Source organism: Rhipicephalus microplus, unplaced genomic scaffold (assembly GCF_043290135.1).
Source record: "Rhipicephalus microplus isolate Deutch F79 unplaced genomic scaffold, USDA_Rmic scaffold_343, whole genome shotgun sequence".
NCBI classification, from domain to species: domain Eukaryota; kingdom Metazoa; phylum Arthropoda; class Arachnida; order Ixodida; family Ixodidae; genus Rhipicephalus; species Rhipicephalus microplus.
In genome coordinates this window covers 52,501-65,000 of record NW_027464911.1, presented here as the reverse complement: position 1 = coordinate 65,000, position 12,500 = coordinate 52,501, and the positions used below count along the sequence as shown (strand labels likewise).

General features: G+C 60.8%; 2 non-coding genes across 2 annotated transcripts; both read right to left on the bottom strand.

Moving 5' to 3' along the window:
* Positions 1-937: 937 nt before the first annotated feature.
* Positions 938-1,090, bottom strand: LOC142793898 (5.8S ribosomal RNA). The gene has a single exon (XR_012891909.1). It is a non-coding gene; the product is annotated as a 5.8S ribosomal RNA (ribosomal RNA).
* Positions 1,091-2,809: 1,719 nt separating this feature from the next.
* Positions 2,810-4,624, bottom strand: LOC142793884 (small subunit ribosomal RNA). Its single transcript, XR_012891900.1, has one exon. It is a non-coding gene; the product is annotated as a small subunit ribosomal RNA (ribosomal RNA).
* Between the last annotated feature and the right edge of the window lie 7,876 nt (positions 4,625-12,500).

Sequence of the window (12,500 nt, the reverse complement as noted above, 5' to 3'; positions counted from 1 at the left end):
GCAACCCTGTACAGGGTCACATCTTCACAAGGCTGGCAAGCGGCATTCCGCTGCGCGCGTGCGTCGTCCGAGCAGTTGCGTGATAAACGACCGTGTCGAAAGCCCAAACACCGCCGAGGCCAGTCGCCGCCGCCGCAAGGGCAGCCACGCAGCCTGGCGAGAGGCATCGTCTCGTGTAGCGTCGCCCCCGCCCCAACTGGAGTGGCCCAGTTTTTTGAACGGGACGGGAACTGCGAAGCACTTAGACCGACGGCGGACTACGACGAGAACGCCTTAAGCTTCGCCAACGTTTCGCCAACTCGTGCGGGAGACTTTTTCCGCTTCGCGGCAAGTCGTCGCGCCGTGCTCTCCGCATCAACCGCGTACGCAGCGAACCGCAAACGTCGGGCGCAGCCTCCTCACCTCCCTGCGCTTTGCGCGCGAACGTTCCCTGTTCGCGCGGCAAAGCCTGGAGGAGGCACGGCCCCGCAGCGTGTTCGAGCGCCCGGTCTACGGGACACCCTGCTTACTTCGAGGGCAACAAGCGCAACGCAAGGCTGCGATCTCGCGCACTTTGCGCACGGCTGGAGAAGCTTTGCTGGCCGGCTTTCGCTCCTCGTGTTTACCGTGCGTTAAAGTTGCGCGTCCGTGGCTCTCGCAGCTCTTGCGCGCCCGGTCGCAGAGAGGAGTACGCAACCTCGACCGCACTTTCCCTGCAGGCTTCCTTCCGACTCGAAGTCCTGCGGCGGTCTCAACGAGGTGCCACATCCTCAATGCAGTCGGTCGCCCCCGTTTCGGTTGGGCTCTGGCACGACGGTCGCCACCGTCTCGCCCTTGAGTGGCCGCTGTTGGCGCTCGCTGTGAGGTGTTCAGCGTGCTGTCCGTGTTGCCGACGCGGTCAAAACGAGTCGACGGCTCACGTTCCCTTGTGCGCCGAAGGCTCTCTTGATATGTGATCCGACCCTCAGACAGACGAAGCCAAGGGAAGACCCAAGGCCGCAATGTGCGTTCAAAGAATCAGTGCTCAGTGTGTCCTGCAATTCACACCAAGTCTCGCAGCTGGCTGCGTTCTTCATCGACCCGAGAACCGAGTGATCCACCGCTTAGAGTCGTGAAAAAGTGTTTGTTCAATTCCGTACAGTCAAAACCAAACGTTTCTGGCACTCGGCCAAACAGTGGCCAAGAAGGGCGCTTTTCAGCGCACGCTTGGACTCCAAAACTCTGCCGCGCCTTTTTCGGCTGCCGCAAATCGAGCAAACGGTGTGTTTCGGACGGCGTTTCGCTTCCGCTACTTGCGAGTGCTTTCGTGGTCCACCCCTCTATAAATACTCGGGAGGCGTCGAAGCCGGTTCTCCAAGCCGGACCCGTAGGTATCGTTGTGTGCTCGCTCTCATTGGCCCGCCTAACCAGAAAATGCCTGCGGTACACCCATTTGGATAAGAGTGCACGCAGATGCGGGCCTCGACGGCTACACATTTCCTCGGGCGGCCGCCTCCCGGCCTCCGTGGAGCGCGGGATGCACGGTCCCATCGACAAGCCTCTCCCGTTTTTACCGTGGCGTCGCGGTTCACCACGGCGGGCGGGTCGGTCTCCTCCGCATAAAAAGGGGGACCCCCGCTTTTTGTTCCACGAAATCGCACAAGCTTTTTTCGCATCCACGGTTTGCCACCGCACACCAAAATGCCGATCCGGCTGCCTACTTTAGCCAACAGGTGGAGCCAGGCGCGCCGTACTTGCGCGGCACTTCCCACGTCCACCGAAGTCGGTGCCAAGGACCACTTTCGGCGCCGGAGCCGCGTACGAGCCTACTCGAGGCGGAAGAACGAAGCCAGCAAGGGCCTGGCCGCAAGTGCGTTCAATTGTCGGGACGTCCAAGTCCCTCGTTCTTCCGTGCTTCCTCTTTCGGCAAGTCGTTGCGGCACCTTCCCAAAGCGCGCAGACCCGCTAATCGCGACGAGCGCGACGTGGCCGTGCCGCCTTTCCCTCGGCAGCAAGCAAAACGCCTGGCAACGTCGACGCTCCCCTAACCGCGATCTCGCACCGTGTTTCGTGTGGCGAATTCAAAAGCCGGCCGGCGCTGCTGCAACCATTACGGTCGGTACGCATACGCCGCGGAGGGCGGGACGGTCATCGGAGCGTGCGGTTCCTCCATCGAGTACTGCGCACCTCGGCCGTCGCATCGCCGTGCCATGACCGGCCGCGCGTCAACGCGAACCGGTGCCAGCGAGATCCCTCGCCTGCAAGAACCGACCGGCAGCCTCCGTCACCCGAGGACGCGGAGGCGCTTGCCGCGGACGGCGGGACGGTATGCACTGGTGCACAGCGGACCCGTCACATCGCCAGTTCCTTGACCGACCGCCGACGCTTGTGCCGTTCCTCTCGTACTTGGCAGTCGCCGCGCGATTGTCGGGTCTCGTTCTTGCACGCTCGAACGGTCGGGAGGGCACTCGGCTGGCGTTTCGGGAACGCGCAGCCTCGCCTTCTACCGACGTAACCACGACTCGCCGTTCGCGCTCCGCCGCTCCTGTTTACAGTACTAGGCGGTCCCGCAGCGGTCGGGTCGCGCATTTCGAGCGCTTCGAGCCACGGTGCAGTGGCGGGTCGAAAGCCGACCTATGAGTGCGTTGCGCCGTTTGTACCCGCGTCCGCCACCTGGCCGACCGTCCAAGGTCGCGGTGTTGGCGTCCGCTGGGCGCAACAATTTGTCACGGGGTGCCGCTCCACATTCAGGCAGCCCCGTGGGGAAAAGCCGACCCCGCGTCCAAACGGGGTCAGCGGCAGAAAGTGTCGGGCGCAGACGCAGCTGAGGCGCTCACCCTTCACAATCCGTTAATGATCCTTCCGCAGGTTCACCTACGGAAACCTTGTTACGACTTTTACTTCCTCTAAATGATCAAGTTTGGTCATCTTTCCAACAGACCGGCGCAACCGAAAGGCCGCGCCGGACATCGGTCCGAAGACCTCACTAAATCATTCAATCGGTAGTAGCGACGGGCGGTGTGTACAAAGGGCAGGGACGTAATCAACGCGAGCTTATGACTCGCGCTTACTGGGAATTCCTCGTTCAAGGGGAACAATTGCAAGCCCCTATCCCAATCACGAAAGAAGTTCCACGGGTTACCCAGTCTTTTCAGACAGGGATAAAGACACGCTGCTTCCTTCAGTGTAGCGCGCGTGCGGCCCCGGACATCTAAGGGCATCACAGACCTGTTATTGCTCTGTTTCGTGCGGCTAGGAGCCGCTTGTCCCTCTAAGAAGGTTGTAAGGTGCTGGGAACCCCGCACCTATTTAATAGGCTAGAGTCTCGTTCGTTATCGGAATTAACCAGACAAATCGCTCCACCAACTAAGAACGGCCATGCACCACCATCCACCGAATCAAGAAAGAGCTCTCAATCTGTCAATCCTCCCAGTGTCCGGGCCGGGTAAGTTTTCCCGTGTTGAGTCAAATTAAGCCGCAGGCTCCACTCCTGGTGGTGCCCTTCCGTCAATTCCTTTAAGTTTCAGCTTTGCAACCATACTTCCCCCGGAACCCAAATACTTTGGTTTCCCGGAAGCTGCCCGCCGAGTCATTTGAGTAACTCAGGCGGATCGCTGGTTGGCATCGTTTATGGTCAGAACTAGGGCGGTATCTGATCGCCTTCGAACCTCTGACTTTCGTTCTTGATCAATGAAAACATTCTTGGCAAATGCTTTCGCAGTAGTTCGTCTTGCGACGGTCCAAGAATTTCACCTCTAGCGCCGCAATACGAATGCCCCCGTCCGTCCCTCTTAATCATTACCTCGTATTCCAAAAACCAACAGAACAGAAACGAGGTCTTGTTCTATTATTCCATGCAAGTTTATTCAGGCGACTCGCCTGCGTTGAGCACTCTAATTTTTTCAAAGTAAAAGCACCGGCCATCTCGAGGCACACAATGAAGTGCACCAAGAAAGAACCGGCATGATGTTCAGTCCGAGCCGTCGCATCGGGTAGATGCACTACTCGTCTGGAACTGAGATCCAACTACGAGCTTTTTAACCGCAGCAGCTTTAGTATACGCTATTGGAGCTGGAATTACCGCGGCTGCTGGCACCAGACTTGCCCTCCAATTGATCCTCGTTAAAGGATTTAGAGTGTACTCATTTCAATTACGGGGCCTCAAAAGAGTCCCGTATTGTTATTTTTCGTCACTACCTCCCCGTGCCGGGAGTGGGTAATTTGCGCGCCTGCTGCCTTCCTTGGATGTGGTAGCCGTTTCTCAGGCTCCCTCTCCGGAATCGAACCCTGATTCTCCGTTACCCGTAACAACCATGGTAAGCAAGTAACCTACCATCGAAAGTTGATAAGGCAGACACTTGAAAGAAACGTCGCCGGCTCGTGGCCATGCGATCAGCACAAAGTTATCCAGAGTCACCACACAATACGGGCCGAAACCCGATCGATCTTGGTCTAATAAAAGCACCCGTTACCCAAAGGGCTCCAGGCTCACTGCATGTATTAGCTCTAGAATTGCCACAGTTATCCAAGTAGGAAGAAACGATCTAAGGAACCATAACTGATTTAATGAGCCATTCGCGGTTTCGCCTTATTTCGGCATGTACTTAGACATGCATGGCTTAATCTTTGAGACAAGCATATGATTACTGGCAGGATCAACCAGGTAATCGTTCGACTGCGCGTCCGTCCTCGCCCTCGGCGGGCCGGACGCAGTCTGTGTGCGGCGGAGGCCACCTTCAGGCGCCCCAACACGCTTATTTTGCACTCCGAGATGACGGCGTTCGAGCTCGCTACGGCACAACCTTCCCGAAAGACGAGTGGGAGCCGTGCGGCAAGAAGCACGTTCATGCTCGCTCTTTTTCGTTGCATCGACTCGGTCGCGCCGTGCGGGTTGCCCAAGCCCGCTGCACTGTCGGTGGACCGGCCGGAACTAGCAACGGAGCCGAGACTGCAAAGCCGCCAGACGACGGGTCACGCCCGCGTCTTCGGCGCTTTCGCATCTGAATCGCCCGAGGACGACACGGAACACACCTCGATATCGTGGTAAAACGGCACCGTCCGACAACCAGCCCCTAACGCATCAAGCGGATGAGGCTGCAGACGACTGCCGTGGATTCCCCTGGAGCAGACCCGAGGACACGCTTGACGAGGCCGAAGCCCGCCGCATATCAGACACCCGGTCGCTTTCGCGTACGCCGCTCACGAGAACCCCCACATAATAGCAGCGATAAGTACCCAGACCTCCTTGGGCCCTAATACGAGCGTACTCGAGAAAATTTCACCGCGGGTGTGCCCCGAAACGTGTGGCATGTTGAGCGTGCCACAAGTCTACGTCGCTCTCAAACCCGCCGAGGTCGTAGAATTTGCGACCCTACTCACGAAATTCCCACCGAGGATACGGCCGCAAACGTACCGCACCTTGGGTAGGCCACGAGTTTGTGCAACACTACGCTGACGGCACAGCACCGAGGTCGTGCGCGCACGCACGGGAAAATTCCGCCGCGGTTTCTGCCGAAAACGTGAGGCACCACGACTCTCCGCAAGTTCGCGTCGACTGCGAAAGACCGAAGTCGTGAACGACGTGTCCGCTACTCGCCGCCGACACGCTGGACACCAAACGTACAACGACTCGACGGCGTCGTAGAGGCCCACGACGCGGTTTTCCTTAACGACGTCTCGGCGTGGCACCGACAGGTTAGAACGGCCGACCAACGTTCCCTGTCCGCCGTTCGGCTCAGTCGAAGGGCTCGGCGACTTCGGCAACGCTGCGAAGCCGCACGGTGACGCACGCCATGTCCCCATTTTTTTTTTTCTTTCTGCGTCTGCCGGGGTGCCCCTATAATAGCAGCGATAAGCACCCAGACCGCCGTGGGTCGCTCGCCCCGGCTGACGTGGTTTTTCGTACTCCTGCGGCGGTCGCCGTCAAGCACGTCCAAATACGCTACTTTCGTGGGCGCATTCACGCTCTTTCGCTTCGCCGGAGTGCCAGCACTCACTCTGCCAAAAACGGCGAACATCCGAGCGGCGGTTCCCACTTTTGCGTCGGCGTCGCAAACCCCGCCCCGGCAGACGAGGTTTGCCGTACTCGTGCGACGGTGGCCGGCGGGCACGTCGAAAGACGCCGATATCGTGCGCGAATTGGCGCACCTTGGCTTCACCGGAGTGCCGCCACTGACTCCTCCAAAAACGGCGAAGATCCGAGCGGCGCTTCCCACTTTCGCATCGGCGTCCCGAACTCCGCCCCGGCTGACGCGGTTTACCGTACTCGTGCGACGGTCGCCGGCGAGCACGTGGAAAGACGCCGATATCGTGCCCGAATCGGCTCCGTTCGGCTTCGCCGGAGTGCCAGCACTGGCTCGGCGAAAGACGACGAACATCCGAGCGACGGTTCTCACTATTGCGTACGCGTCGCAAACCCCGCCCCGGCAGACGCACTTTGCCGTACTCGTGCGACGGTCGCCGGCGAGCACGTAGAAAGACGCCGATATCGTGCCGGAATCGGCCCCGTTTGGCTTCGCCGGAGTGCCAGCACTCACTCGGCCACAAACGGCGAACATCCGAGCGGCGGTTCCCACTTAGCCGTCGGCGTCCCGAACTCCGCCCCGGCAGACGCGGTTGCCGAGCTCGTGCGACTAGCGACCGCGAAGCCGTCTCGCGACGCCGCTTTCGTGCGCGGCTCCCACTGCGACCTGGGTCACCCGAGGTCGACGAGCAAAAAAGAATGTCGAAAAAAATTTTTTTTTTTTTTTGCGTCTGCCGGGGTGCCCCTATAATAGCAGCGATAAGCACCCAGACCGCCATGGGTCGCTCGCCCCGGCTGACGTGGTTTTTCGTTTTCCTGCGGTGGTCGTCGTCAAGCACGTCCAAACACGCCACTTTCGTGGGCGCATTCGCGCTCTTTCGCTTCGCCGGAGTGCCAGCACTCACTCTGCCAAAAACGGCGAACATCCGAGCGGCGGTTCCCACTTTTGCGTCGGCGTCGCAAACCCCGCCCCGGCAGACGAGGTTTGCCGTACTCGTGCGACGGTGGCCGGCGGGCACGTCGAAAGACGCCGATATCGTGCGCGAATTGGCGCACCTTGGCTTCACCGGAGTGCCGCCACTGACTCCTCCAAAAACGGCGAAGATCCGAGCGGCGCTTCCCACTTTCGCATCGGCGTCCCGAACTCCGCCCCGGCTGACGCGGTTTACCGTACTCGTGCGACGGTCGCCGGCGAGCACGTGGAAAGACGCCGATATCGTGCCCGAATCGGCTCCGTTCGGCTTCGCCGGATTGCCAGCACTGGCTCGGCGAAAGACGACGAACATCCGAGCGACGGTTCTCACTATTGCGTACGCGTCGCAAACCCCGCCCCGGCAGACGCACTTTGCCGTACTCGTGCGACGGTCGCCGGCGAGCACGTAGAAAGACGCCGATATCGTGCCGGAATCGGCCCCGTTTGGCTTCGCCGGAGTGCCAGCACTCACTCGGCCACAAACGGCGAACATCCGAGCGGCGGTTCCCACTTAGCCGTCGGCGTCCCGAACTCCGCCCCGGCAGACGCGGTTGCCGAGCTCGTGCGACTAGCGACCGCGAAGCCGTCTCGCGACGCCGCTTTCGTGCGCGGCTCCCACTGCGACCTGGGTCACCCGAGGTCGACGAGCAAAAAAGAATGTCGAAAAAAATTTTTTTTTTTTTTTTTGCGTCTGCCGGGGTGCCCCTATAATAGCAGCGATAAGCACCCAGACCGCCATGGGTCGCTCGCCCCGGCTGACGTGGTTTTTCGTTTTCCTGCGGTGGTCGTCGTCAAGCACGTCCAAACACGCCACTTTCGTGGGCGCATTCGCGCTCTTTCGCTTCGCCGGAGTGCCAGCACTCACTCTGCCAAAAACGGCGAACATCCTAGTGGCGGTTCCCACTTTTGCGTCGGCGTCGCCAACCCCGCCCCGGCATACGCGGTTTGCCGTACTCGTGCGGCGGTGGCCGGCGGGCACGTCGAAAGACACCGATATCGTGCGCGAGTCGATGCTTCTTGGTCTCGCAGGAGGGCCGCCACTCACTCCTGCAAAAACGGCGAAGATCCGAGCGGCGCTTCCCACTTTTTCGTCGGCGTCGCAAACCTCGCCCCGGCAGACGCGCTTTGCCGTACTCGTGCGACGGTCGCCGGCGAGCACGTCGAAATACGCCGATATCGTGCCCGAATCGGCCCCGTTTCGCTTCGCCGGAGTGCCAGCACTCGCTCGGCCAAAGACGACGAACATCCGAGCGACGGTTCCCACTATTGCGTACGCGTCGCGAACCCCGCCCCGGCAGACGCGGTTTGCCGTACTCGTGCGGCGGTGGCCGGCGGGCACGTCGAAAGACGCCGATATCGTGCACGAATTGGCGCTCCTTGGCTTCACCGGAGTGCCAGCACTCACTCGGCCAAAAACGGCGAACATCCGAGCAGCGGTACCCACTTAGCCGTCGGCATCCCGAACTCCGCGCCGGCTGACGCGGTTGCCGAGCTCGTGCGACTAGCGACCGCGAACGCGTCTCGCGACGCCGCTTTCGTGCGCGGCTCCCATTGCGACCTGGGTTACCCGAGCTCGACCAGCAAAAAAGAAGGTCGAAAATTTTTTTTTTTTTCTGCGTCTGCCGGGGTGCCCCTATAATAGCAGCGATAAGCACCCAGACCGCCGTGTGTCGCTCGCCCCGGCTGACGTGGTTTTTCGTACTCCTGCAGCGGTCGCCGTCACGCACGTCCAAATACGCCACTTTCGTGGGCGCATTCGCGCTCTTTCGCGTCGCCGGAGTGCCAGCACTCACTCTGCCAAAAACGGCCAACATCCGAGCGGCGGTTCCCACTTTTGCGTCGGCGTCGTAAACCCCGCCCCGGCAGACGCGGTTTGCCCTACTCGTGCGACGGTCGCCGGCGAGCGCGTCGAAAGACGCCGATATCGTGCGCTAATTGGCGCTCCTTGGCTTCTCCGGAGTGCCGCCACTCACTCCTCCAAAAACGGCGAAGATCCGAGCGGCGTTCTCCACTTTCGCATCGGCGTCCCGAACTCCGCCCGGGCTGACGCGGTTTACCGTACTCGTGCGACGGTCGCCGGCGGGCACGTCGAAAGACGCCGATATCGTGCCGTAATCGGCCCCGTTTGGCTTCGCCCGTGTGCCAGCACTCACTCGGCCAAAAACGGCGAACATCCGAGCAGCGTTTCCCACTTTCGCATCGGCGTCCCGAAGCCCGCCCCGGCAGACGCGGTTTGCCCTACTCGAGCGACGGTCGCCGGCGATCACGTCGAAAGGCGCCGAATTCGTGCACGAATCGATGCTTCTTGGTCTCGCAGGAGGGCCGCCACTCACTCCTGCAAAAACGGCGAAGATCCGAGTTGCGCTTCCCACTTTTTCGTCGGCGTCCCGAACTACGCCCCGGCTGACGCGGTTTACCGTACTCGTGCGACGGTCGCCGGCGGGCACTTCAAAATACGCCGATTTCGTGGGCGCATTCACGCTGTTTCGCTTCCCCGGAGTGCCAACACTCACTCTGCCGAAAGCGGCGATCATCCGAGCGGCGGTTCCCACTTTTGCGTCGGCTTCGCAAACGGCGCCCCGGCAGACGCGCTCGTGCGACGTACTCGTGCGACGGTCGCCGGCGAGCACGTCGAAAGACGCCGATATCGTGCTCGAATCGACCCCGTTTCGCTTCGCCGGAGTGCTGCCAGTCACGGCGCAGAAAACGGCGAACAAGTGTTTTTTTTTTTTTTTTTCCTAGAATTTGTGTTATAGAAGGCACATTTGATATCGGACGATAATTTTCAACTTTATCACGCGCACCGATTTTCGTGTAGAGGTTTGCAAGTTTATGGGAATTTCTCCACTTGGAATAATGCGATTTAGTAGTACTACGAGAACTTCATGGATGTACTCAAGGGTACGGGGCAAGTCAGTTACGTCAACACCTGCAGATTTTTTACACTTCAAACTGAAAATTGTTGGTTGTGAGTCCTCGTGTGATATTAAAGGCCGATTCGCTAACACATAGAACAAAGAAAGAAAGGAAGAAAAAACGCCCGCGCTCGCTCAAGAAACCTGGGTTCGCAACAAGTGGCAACAACAAGCAACCGAGCGAGTGCGCCAAAACCCGTGGCGGCCGAACAAACGCGAAGTCCCAACCGCGTCAGCCGGGGCGGCACGGGACAGGAAAAATCACTTCAGCCGGGGCGGCGGGGCACCGAATAAACCTCGTCACCTCGTCGCAGGATAAAAGAGGAAACAAAAAGTCTAAACAGCGTCTGCTGGAGCGAATGCGTAATAAAACAACAACAACAACAAAAAAAAAAAACACCCGCGCTCAAGAAGTCTGCAATCACCACAAAAGGCGACTGTGACCGAGCAGCGTCAGCCGGGGCCGTGCGGAAACGGAAAAACCGCGACTACCGGGGCGTCGAGGCACCGAAAAATCCACTTCAGCCGCGGCGAAAAAAAAAAACAAAAAGAAAGACGGAGGGGGGGGGGGAACCACGTCTGCCGGGGCGAAGGAAAAAAAAAAAACGCGTCTGCCGGGGCGAGCCCGGGTGCGGCACCACCGGGAAAACTGTGGCAAACAGACATGGCGATCGAGTGAGTGGGCCGCCAGCCAGGCTCAGCCAAAAAGTGCAAAGTCCGAACTGCGTCAGCCGGGGCGGCAAAAACCACGTCAGCCGGGGCGGCGCAAAAAACCGCGTCTGCCGGGGCGGCACGAAACCGCGTCAGCCGGGGCGGCGCGAAAACTGCGTCAGCCGGGGCGAAAGAAAAAAAAAAAAAAAAACGCGTCTGCCGGGGCGAGCCCGGGTGCGGCACCACCGGGAAAACTGTGGCAAACAGACATGGCGATCGAGTGAGTGGGCCGCCAGCCAGGCACAGCCGAAAAGTGCAAAGTCCGAACCGTGTCAGCCGGGGCGGCAAAAAACCGCGTCAGCCGGGGCGGCGCAAAAAACCGCGTCTGCCGGGGCGGCACGAAACCGCGTCAGCCGGGGCGGCGCGAAAACTGCGTCAGCCGGGGCGAGCCCGGGTGCGGCACCACCGGGAAAACTGTGGCAAACAGACATGGCGATCGAGTGAGTGGGCCGCCAGCCAGGCTCAGCCAAAAAGTGCCAAGTCCGAACTGCGTCAGCCGGGGCGGCAAAAAACCGCGTCAGCCGGGGCGGCGCAAAAAACCGCGTCTGCCGGGGCGGCGCGAAAACCGCGTCTGCCGGGGCGGCGCGAAAACTGCGTCAGCCGGGGCGAAAGAAAAAAAAAAACGCGTCTGCCGGGGCGAGCCCGGGTGCGGCACCACCGGGAAAACTGTGGCAAACAGACATGGCGATCGAGTGAGTGGGCCGCCAGCAAGGCTCAGCCAAAAAGTGCTAAGTCCGAACTGCGTCAGCTGGGGCGGCAAAAAACCGCGTCTGCCGGGGCGGCACGAAACCGCGTCAGCCGGGGCGGCGCGAAAACCGCGTCTGCCGGGGCGGCACGAAACCGCGTCAGCCGGGGCGGCGCGAAAACTGCGTCAGCCGGGGCGAGCCCGGGTGCGGCACCACCGGGAAAACTGTGGCAAACAGACATGGCGATCGAGTGAGTGGGCCGCCAGCCAGGCACAGCCGAAAAGTGCTAAGTCCGAACTGCGTCAGCCGGGGCGGCAAAAACCGCGTCAGCTGGGGCGGCGCGAAAACCGCGTCTGCCGGGGCGGCACGAAACCGCGTCAGCCGGGGCGGCGCGAAAACTGCGTCAGCCGGGGCGAGCCCGGGTGCGGCACCACCGGGAAAACTGTGGCTAACAGACATGGCGATCGAGTGAGTGGGCCACCAGCCAGGCTCAGCCAAAAAGTGCTAAGTCCGAACTGCGTCAGCCGGGGCGGCAAAAACCGCGTCAGCCGGGGCGGCGCAAAAAACCGCGTCTGCCGGGGCGGCACGAAACCGCGTCAGCCGGGGCGGCGCGAAAACTGCGTCAGCCGGGGCGAAAGAAAAAAAAAAAAACGCGTCTGCCGGGGCGAGCCCGGGTGCGGCACCACCGGGAAAACTGTGGCAAACAGACATGGCGATCGAGTGAGTGGGCCGCCAGCCAGGCACAGCCGAAAAGTGCCAAGTCCGAACTGCGTCAGCCGGGGCGGCAAAAAACCGCGTCAGCCGGGGCGGCGCAAAAAACCGCGTCTGCCGGGGCGGCACGAAACCGCGTCAGCCGGGGCGGCGCGAAAACTGCGTCAGCCGGGGCGAGCCCGGGTGCGGCACCACCGGGAAAACTGTGGCAAACAGACATGGCGATCGAGTGAGTGGGCCGCCAGCCAGGCTCAGCCAAAAAGTGCCAAGTCCGAACTGCGTCAGCCGGGGCGGCGCAAAAAACCGCGTCTGCCGGGGCGGCGCGAAAACCGCGTCTGCCGGGGCGGCGCGAAAACTGCGTCAGCCGGGGCGAAAGAAAAAAAAAACGCGTCTGCCGGGGCGAGCCCGGGTGCGGCACCACCGGGAAAACTGTGGCAAACAGACATGGCGATCGAGTGAGTGGGCCGCCAGCAAGGCTCAGCCAAAAAGTGCCAAGTCCGAACTGCGTCAGCCGGGGCGGCAAA